The following is a 9825-nucleotide window of genomic DNA, read 5'->3' on the forward strand; positions in this document are numbered from 1 at the left end:
TAATCCTGGAGCAGGGCTTGACATATGAGTCAAGGACGGCAATAGCGCGCTGCGCTCTGGTCGAAAGGCTTAGGCCTAAACAAGTAACGTACTATTACGTTGGTCGCCTTTAAGGTCAATATAGAATCAATGGAGTTGGGCTAGCTTTATGGCTGGTGAGACAGAGCTAAGGGTGAGGGCCTCAGGTGACTCTATGGTCACGTAGCTAGGGCATAGGCCCTAGGATTCGCTCTAAGGCCATCTATTTAGGGCAGTGGCCCCGTAATTGGTCCAATGAACACTTGTATGTATTGAATAATAATATTTATGGATTAATTTTGTTGGATTTGTAAAAAGGATGTCTAGATGTTTATATTCTTTGTTTATGCATATGTTGAGTTTCTTTCTGAGCCTCGGCTCACGGGTGCTTTGTGGTGCAGGTAAGAGCAAGGGAAAGCTTGACCAGCCATGAGTTGGAGAGCTTCAGCGGCAGCGTGTACATATGTGGCTGCTCGACCACCACGGCCAGGGTTATCTCAGAGGAACTAGGGTTATAGCCCTGTTTTGCCGCTTAGGCCAGCTGATGTAACTTTTGATGTGTATAATTACCTTTTTAAAAGTTTAGTTGTAATATTTTGGGATCTCATGTTTATATAAAACTTTTGAAATAAAAGTCAACGGTTCTTTGACCAAAATTTTTAACCCTAACCTTTGGCAATAACCTTAGTTACACATTTTAAACCAAATGACTTGATTAGCAAGCCTAACACAATTTTAAGTACACAGTGTAACGATCCTGGATTAGGAGGGCGTTACACAACCATTCCATAATTCCATGGGTGTCTTTTGGATAGACTTAGATGGAACAACATTCAATATGTATATAGCACATTGAATTTCATAGCCCCAGAATGACAGTGGTAATGATGAGAAACTCATCATCGATCTAACCATATCTAGTAACTTTCTATTCTGTCTTTCTGAAACACGATTTTGTTGTGGCGTTCTAGGTGCTATGAGTTGGGATTGAATACCATGCTCATGCAGATGGTCCTCGAATTCAAAATCCAAGCACTCTCCTCCTCGATTAGATCAAAGAACTTTTAGTGATTTACCTAATTGCTTTTCAACTTTTGCTTGAAATTCTTTGAACTTTCCACAAGTTTAAGATTTTCTTTGCATTAAGTATAGGTAACCATATCTTGAATAATCATCAATGAAAGTGACGAAGTATTCATAACCTCCTCTTGCTTGTACATTAAGTGGACCGCAAACATCCGTATGTATCAGTTGAAGTGGTTCTGTAGCTCTTGAACCTTTTGCAGAAAAAGATCTATTGGTCATCTTACCTTGTAGACATGATTCACAAACAAGAAGAGATCCAATAGATAGCTCTCTTAAAGGACCATCTTTTACAAGCCTATTAATTCTGTCTAGACCAATATGGCTCAATCTCAAGTGCCACAGATATGTTTTACTATTGGAATCAGCCTTTTGTCGTTTAATAGATCTAGGATTAGCTGTTTTAAATAATTCAGAATTATAAATAGATTTCTCTTTAGCTTGCAATTTATAAAGCCCATTAATAGATTTTGCAGAACATATCTATTGACCACGATTTTGGCCAACGACAAGTAGATGTCAAAACTACAATAAACCTTCAAGAGAAAATACGACACTGATAATTTTATAGTGGTTCAGCCCCAATATGTTGGTAATAGCCTAATCCACTTAGAGTTGTGATATATAGATCTACACTCAAGATCAGATGAACCTGTGTCAACTGAGTTTCTTAAGTGTAAATGCAAGAAAATACAAGATTTCTCTCAGAATACAAATGCTCTCCCAAAAAAATCTGAATCTGAATCCCTTCAATGATGCCATGAGCTCTTTATTTATAGACTCGGGATCATACAAATCAAAATCCCTCATAATTGGGATAATTCAGTTGTTCTAACCAATATTTAATTAATAATCAAATTTAAAATACAACAATATGTGATTTCTTTGGGATAATCTGAGAGATTCCCACTGTGGGTACGACTAATTCTAGCTGAAGTCGTTACTGAAATTTCGCTGCATAATGATAATCTATCTGGTTGGCCAACTTCACTCCTTGAAGTGAGACTGGTCGGCCAAAACGAATGACTGGTCGACCAAAACAGATGACTGGTCAGCCAAAACGAATGACTGGTCGGCCAAAACAGATGACTGGTCGGCTAAAACAGATGACTGGTCGGCCAACCATTTTACTGGTCAGTCAAAAATCTTTACCGGTTGGACAGAAATTCTACCATGTCGGTCAGATCAATTCCAAACCAGATAAATAATTTTCATGTCAGTAATATCACAAGATTAATCTCAAACCTTTAACCCAGCCATTTATTGCTACTTGTCACTTTTATTGCCACATCATCATTTTCAATTGTTGGGGATAACAATATCTTAAAACCATATCTTGAAATAACAATCGAATTATTATTAAAAGAAATTTTAAAACCTTGTTCATGCAACATAGAAACAAAAATTAAGTTTATAGAAAATCCAGGAATATAATAAACGTTCTCTAAAAAAAGAAATTTATTCTTCTTAAATTCCAGGCAGGCTGTTCCAACTGCTGCTGTAGAGACAATCTGACCACTGCCTACCCTCATAGTCACCTCTCCATCAGCAAGCGTCCTCGTCGAACTAAGAATCTGTAGAGAAAAACAAACATGATTAGTGGCTCTTGAATCTACTATCCAAGATGAGGAATTGTCTTCCACTAAACAAGTTTCTTACACAAGTAAATAAAATTTACCTTTATTTTTCTCTTTTAGGTCAATGAGATACTTTGGACAGTTTCTCTTCCAGTGACCATCTACTCCACAGTGAAAACAAGTCCCTTTAGGGGACTTCCTTTTGGAGCTTTTGGTGTTCTTGTTCTCTTTGCCTTTGGATGACTTTTTAGGCTTCTTTGAATTCTTGTCTTTTTCTTTCTCCTTGTCCTTTCCATTTCTATTTTTCCTCTTTTTGGTTTTAGCCTTTGAAGAGGATGGGTTAGAATCAGTAATATTTGTTTCTCCTTCTTTCTCAGAGCCTTTGTTAAGAGATTCATAAGTTTGCAACTCATTCAACAGTTATGTCATGTTATATGATAATTTGTTCATGACATAGTTGGTTGTGAAACCTTTAAAAGCTGGAGAAAGTCATTCAAGTATAATGCTTACTTGAGTCATTTCATCAATGATTACCCCATGGATAATTGCATTATGCATTATATTGATCATGTCTAATACATGTTCTCTGACAAAAACACATTTCTTCATTTTCTTGGTCATGTAGGATCTGGTGGCCTCATGTTTGCACTGATCTGACTGCTGCCCAAACATAATTTGAAGGGAATCCCAGATATCATAAGCATTCTCAGTGTTCTCAAACTTCTTTCTGAGCACATCACTCATACTCGCAAGCATATAACACTTTGCTTTGTCGTTTGATAAGATCCAATTATCAAACTTTTTCCTTGCAGTTTTGGCAGCAGTAGCGGGAGGGACTTCAGGACATTCCTCAGTCAAGAAAATTTTGTGGTTCTCACATATTAATACAATGTTCAAGTTTGATTTCCATTTCATGTAGTTTTCACCAGTCAACTTTTCATTTGCAAGTAAAGAAGATACAAGATTTGAGCAAGACATAATTGCTGAAAATAAATAAATAAACAAAAATGAATTTATGCATATAATAAATGTAACGTCCTGCATTTTCGGGTACCTTTAAACGACTCAGGTTGGGATTTTTTTTCCCGAGTTAAGAATATTATTTTAAATAATATTATATTTGTTTGGAAATTATTCCATGAGTTATTGCTAGCCAAATTATGAATTTTGTGATTTAAAAGTCAAGATGAGACTTTCAGTCCTGGACCAACACAAAAACCCTGATCGGGTAAAAATCTCAGAAAATAAAATAAAAAGCTATGGCAAATATATTTTGGGCATAAAATACATTCATAAAAATTAAAGTTTGGTAAAAAAAATAATAAACCTAAGAGAAAATGGAAATTTTAGGGCATTTTGTGTTAAATGCTTAATTTTACCAAAATAGGGAATTTTATTTCATGAATGGACCTTAGGTTAAATTTTATAGTGTGATTAATTAAATTAAATGTGAGAGACATTTAATTTAATTATTTAATGTTAAGTTTTGTGATTAAAACTTAATAAGAGTGAAAAAGGTATAGAAAGTCAATTTGGAATTTTCTTCTTATGAAATAATTATTCACCATTATAAATATATATATAAAGAAAAATAAAATGAGATGGGTGGCCAGCCATGTGAGGCTTTAAAGTGGTTTGAACCAAAATTGATGACTTTTAAATCCCATTTTATTTAAATATTATGGATAATGTCAAGTGGGCAAGTGGGTAGTAAAACACTTAGTATTTTAGGTGATAATTAGAGTTGTATAAACTCTTCTAACCCCCCCCCCCCCCCCCCCCCAAACCGACCACTCACTTTCTCTCTTTCACTATCATCTTTTTTAAAACTCTCTCAAGTTTTCTCTCAACCTTCAACCTCAGGAACACTAAGGAGGCTTGGAAGCATTTAAGTCTTGATCTAGGAAGGGTTTTCCCTAAGGTAAAGTTTCCATAAACTAGACTTTTGTAAAGTTTTAACCATAGATTTTTCATTGGCTAATTATATATGTTGTTGGGGGCAGTTGGTTAGGGTTTTTGAAAGGTTTTGAAGGATCCAAAGCTAATAGGAAGATCCACACCTTAAGCAAGAACACCAAAGAGGTAAAAAGTTTACTTTTATGGTTGTTATTGTATGATTTTTTGTTTTAAGCATTATTTTGTATAGCTAATGCTTAAAGTTTCTAATTGGTGATGTAATAAGATTATGGTAGTTGTTTTATAATTTTTATGATGCTTGTGTGTTGATTTTTTAAAATAGGGACCAAAACCCCCAAGGGTTTTGTAGGAAACCGTAAAACAAAATACATGTTTTGAGCTGTGACTTCCAAGGGGTCAAGCATCCACTGTATATTGATTTTGAAAATTTTAATTGTACTGTGATGTTTTTGAGATTGAGTACATAAAATTGAGCTTTTGAAACATTCAAAAATGTTTGAAAATGAGTAAGTTATGCTATTTCAAAGTTTAGGTAAAAAACTGTTTTTTCATATTCTTATTTTCGGAGCCAAGTTTGGATAGACACTGTATAGGGAAAATGAACCCAGTTTTTTATACACTTTTGTGGACATATTATTGGCATAACCTAGTATTCCACTGTAAAATTTGGTAAGAAAATACTTAACGGTTTGAAAGTTAATGAGTGTCAAAGTTTGGAAAAAAATAAGGACTTGAAAATAAGGTCATTTTTACCTCATTGTTGGAAAATGATTTCACCAATCAAAAATGTTCATTTTGACCTAAGATTTTACAAAGACCTAAATGGCATACCAAAAATAGAATTGGGAAATTTTGGTAACAATTGGGTGAGTAAATTTAAAGCTATGAACTAACAAAGTATGTAGTTAAAAATGTGGAAAATATACTTTTCACACTTAGTGTAAAAATGAGATTTTGGAACTTAAAGGTAAAAAGTAAAATTTTGTTTATTGCAAGATAAAAACTTGGTAAGTCTTGAAAATTTGACTAAAATTACCACTTTGAGTATAGTGTGAATTATTTTTATTAAAGAATTTTTATTCTTTTTAAAAATAAAAGATTTAATGTATTAATAGCTAATAAATTAAAAGAGGGTTTAAAACCCTATATTTTGAGAAAATGATTAAGTGAATTATTTTCTAGTAAGTAAACTTGATTAATTGATTTTAGAAAATTAACTAGTCAAGATGGGAAATTTTTAACGATTTTCCTAATTAAGATAAATTAGGCTATTTTCTTAAAACGATTTTTAGAGATTAAAACCTTAAGAAAAATAAAAAGAAAATTAAGAGTTTATTTTCTTTAAAAATAATTAAGGAATTAATTAGTATTTTCTTGATATAATACTGGCTAAAATCTTCTATATACTTTAATCGACTTGTTGAAAGTACGGATCAATAGCAATGCGTTTAAAGAACAAGATTTTTAGCGGATTGTGGGAAAATACTATTGTGATACACGAGCCTAGGTATCAAGACCATAGGATAGGTCTCCCTGAGACTTAGGGTTTAGTCTCAAATATTTTTTGTATGAATTTCCTTAATGGATTTAAAACCAAATAGGGATCATTAATCCTTACAAATGATTTTTATTAAAATGACCAAACTGCCCAAAATAATAATAATGAATTATGAGTGTCATAATTAATCCGAGTATACTGTATGGATAACTACAGTATTGGCTAGCGTAACTAGACTGAACGTTGGAGGGTGAAATTATGCTAAGTGCTAAGGACTCCAAGTAAGTCAACTTATATTGTGTGGCTGCAACATGAAACGATTATTGTATTGTATGTTAGTATAGGAACATATGCATATATATATACATATATACACTGTCGTAGAGAGTTGCTTAGAGACGTTAGTCTAGTGAGTGCTCATTTTAGAAAATATGAACGGTAGATATCCGTCATATTCTAGACGGCTAATCCCCGTCACACTGAAAGATGTCATCCCACAATTTTTTGAATCCACCTTGATCCATTTTTCTTGCAATGGCAAGACACAACCATTAAAAGATGTAACCCCCTTAGGTTCATCTTTTCTTATCTCATAAAATGAGATGGTCAACACTTAAATGAGAAATTTAATTTCTCAAATAATTCTCTTTATTTACCAAATAAATGGTAACTCATCACATTTCAATAATATATGATAAACATATTTACATTATTATCACCTTAATAATCATATTATATGACATATCATAATAATCATGATAATTCTCATGTATAAATCAATATAAATTTATATATTAACATAATTATGTCTCAAAGAAATTTCACACAATTTGTCAACATATATCCATCATATTAGCATGCATTGTTAATCTCGTAATAATATTGTAAATACATCACAAATATCATACAATAATTCACATATCCACATATTGATATATTCTATTGATTCACAAAATCAATATATAGGCATGTCATATAAAACTCATAAAATTTTCATCTTAATAATTTATTATTATCTCATAATAAGACAATTCTATAACATGCTTATCATATTACCCAATAATCTACTAGATTATTTACATATTAATCACATATAACAAAAACTCAAGATATTATATTATCTTCTAATCTAACCACTAAAAAACAAGGAGATTAGAAAACAATGAATCTCATTTATAAACTTTTCTTTTTCTCATTTCTATCACTATACGAAAACCATTAGATCTTCTAAGAAAACCAAAGAAGAACATTACCTTATCTTACCATCTTTTCAAAGTTGGATCCTCATATGATCTCCATGGTTTCTCCTTCCATTGAAAAGGAAATTAAGCTTTTGAATGTTAGGAAAAATAATATTATTGCTCAATGGAATTATGGAAAAACCAAATACAACTCTATGCAAAAATACAATGGACAAGATAATATTGATTAAATAAGTATTACAACTCAATTGCTCAAAATACAAGTAAATAAAAAGATGTAGAAGAAGAATATTACAAACTCAATACTATAACAATACAAGTAAATAAGAAGAACAAGAGGAACAAAAGAATGAAAACACAAACAAACTCTCACAAAACCAAAGTGTAGAGTAGTGGGGATCACCAACTTGAACAAGGTTCAAGACCTTTGTCCAAAAGCTTATTTCCCCCTATTCTCTAAGCACTAAGGGATCTCTCTAGGAAATAGCTCTCTGGAATTATCAAGCCTTTTGGTGTATTTTTCAACTAGGTGCTTTGTAGATGAAAAATGGTGTGTCATACAAGTGAGCATTAGGCTCCTATTTATAGAGTTTTGAGACACCCTTTGAATTTCAAATTCCACCAACCCCCATGGCTGTTACTGTAATGCCCCAAATTTCCTAAAAAGGTTTAGGACCTTGATTAGGAGGTCGGGAGGGCCATAATTAATTTATTATGGTATTTAATGATTATATGCATGTTTATGTGAATTATATTATTATATGATGGTGAATGCATGCATGTGGGCTCATATTTTAATTGCAAGGGCATTTTGGTAATTTGGCCGTTGGGGGCGTGATTGTGTAATTTCATGCATATGGGTGAATTATAATTTTACCACATCATATGTGGATTGGTTCGAGCCATTCGGCATGAGACGATCATGGGAATGTAAGTGTTCGGTCTAGTCATAACAGGCTTAAGTTTTGGGCTCGGGGTGAATCTCGGAGTCACTTTGATGATTAGAACATTACCGGGAATTAAAGGGTAATGGGATATGATTTATTGATATTTGAGAATATTGAGAATAGCGAGAATTGGAGAGCGTTAATTATAATTAACGGTATAGGTTGGAAATGACGATTTTACCCTTGGGAGTGTTTAGAAGCTTTTATTTGACCTAGGGGCAAAATAGTCTTTTCACCCCCAAGATATATATCAACCTTTGGGGTTTAGAAGGCTGTGGAATTGTTAGAAAATAGAGCAACATCAACCTCCTCTCTCTCCTCACCCGTACACCATTTCCCTTCTTTCTCCCTTTGGAATTTTGAGAGCCAATTTGAGGTGACAAGCTAGGAAATCAAGGTTTGGGCTTTGGGACTTGTTTCAGCCATTGAAGGGGATTGAAAACCAAGCTTGAGGTAAGGAAACTCAGCCATGAAATTCTTATTATACTCTGTTTTCTTTTAAGTTTCAGCTTGTGATTTCTTGGTGGTTAGTTGGAATTAATGGAAGTTTGGTTGGTGTCTAACTTGGGTTTTGATGAGGGTGAGTTGTGGATAATGTTTAGTGGTTAAATTGGGTGTTAGGTTGAGGTTTGGGACTGGTTTGAAGGTTTGGTTTCGAGGGAAACGCAGGGGAAGAAAATCTGACTGTTGCTGGTTTGCGTAATGTGTCGTGGCCTGGCTATGGCATGCCGCGGCCTGAGTGTGCTTCTGGGCAAGTTTTTTGCCTCTGTCTGAGGGTGAGCCGCGGCATGGCTATGGTGAGCCGTGGCCCATTAGGGCAGATTTGGCCAGAAATAGGTTTTTGACTTGGGGATGCTAGCTTAAGGCCTCGGGGTCGGTCCTACTACCCGGTTAAGTATGGATTGATGTCCCGGAGGCTAAATATTAGTTTGGAAACCTTTGCTTTCATTTTCATTGATGAATCCTATATTTTGTTGGTTATGACTAGGTGACCACTAAAGGACTAGAAGTTGATCGTTCTCAAGGGTCGTTTCTTTTATTAATTCTTGCTCGAACCCAAGGTAAGAAAACTGCACCCCATATGTGACATGCATGGCTGTGATTGATGCATGTTGGATGTTGAATGTGAACATTGATAGCATAGTGTATGCTTGGCAGCTTTGCCCATTTTCATATGGTTATTATTGAGGCATGCTGGATGACTAAGTGTGATGCATGTGATGCACGAGAAACAGGTGATTAGGGCATGCCATGAACGATGAATATGAGATTAGTCAGAGCTTGAGTCTCTGTGTTTGTGCATGATCGTAATTATGCTAGCAACTATTTAGTAAGCATGCTGAATGCCCTATTCTTGGATAATTGGCATATGATACACATTGATAGCATTGCTTACCTGTGTATGGAACTGACTAACTAGTCAGATTTGGCAAAGGTGTTAGTATCAACTGTGAAGCTGTGACTCACTAGTCAAGTTCGACAGTGGTACTGGGCACTGGTCACATTGCGCTGACTCACTAGTCAGAACGGCCTTAGCGTGTATCACGCAAGCCATCAAAGATTAGATCTAATCGACTATCAGC

The 9825-nt window shown here is 34.3% G+C and overlaps 1 long non-coding RNA gene across 1 annotated transcript; it reads left to right on the plus strand.

The window, feature by feature from the left end:
* The first annotated feature begins 4471 nt into the window (after positions 1 to 4471).
* On the plus strand, positions 4472 to 6368 carry LOC133801096 (uncharacterized). Its single transcript, XR_009876729.1, has 3 exons — positions 4472 to 4599; positions 4682 to 4760; positions 6310 to 6368. It is a non-coding gene; the product is annotated as an uncharacterized LOC133801096 (long non-coding RNA).
* The last annotated feature ends 3457 nt before the right edge of the window (positions 6369 to 9825 follow it).

This window comes from Humulus lupulus, chromosome 9, assembly GCF_963169125.1.
Source record: "Humulus lupulus chromosome 9, drHumLupu1.1, whole genome shotgun sequence".
Lineage (NCBI taxonomy): Eukaryota > Viridiplantae > Streptophyta > Magnoliopsida > Rosales > Cannabaceae > Humulus > Humulus lupulus.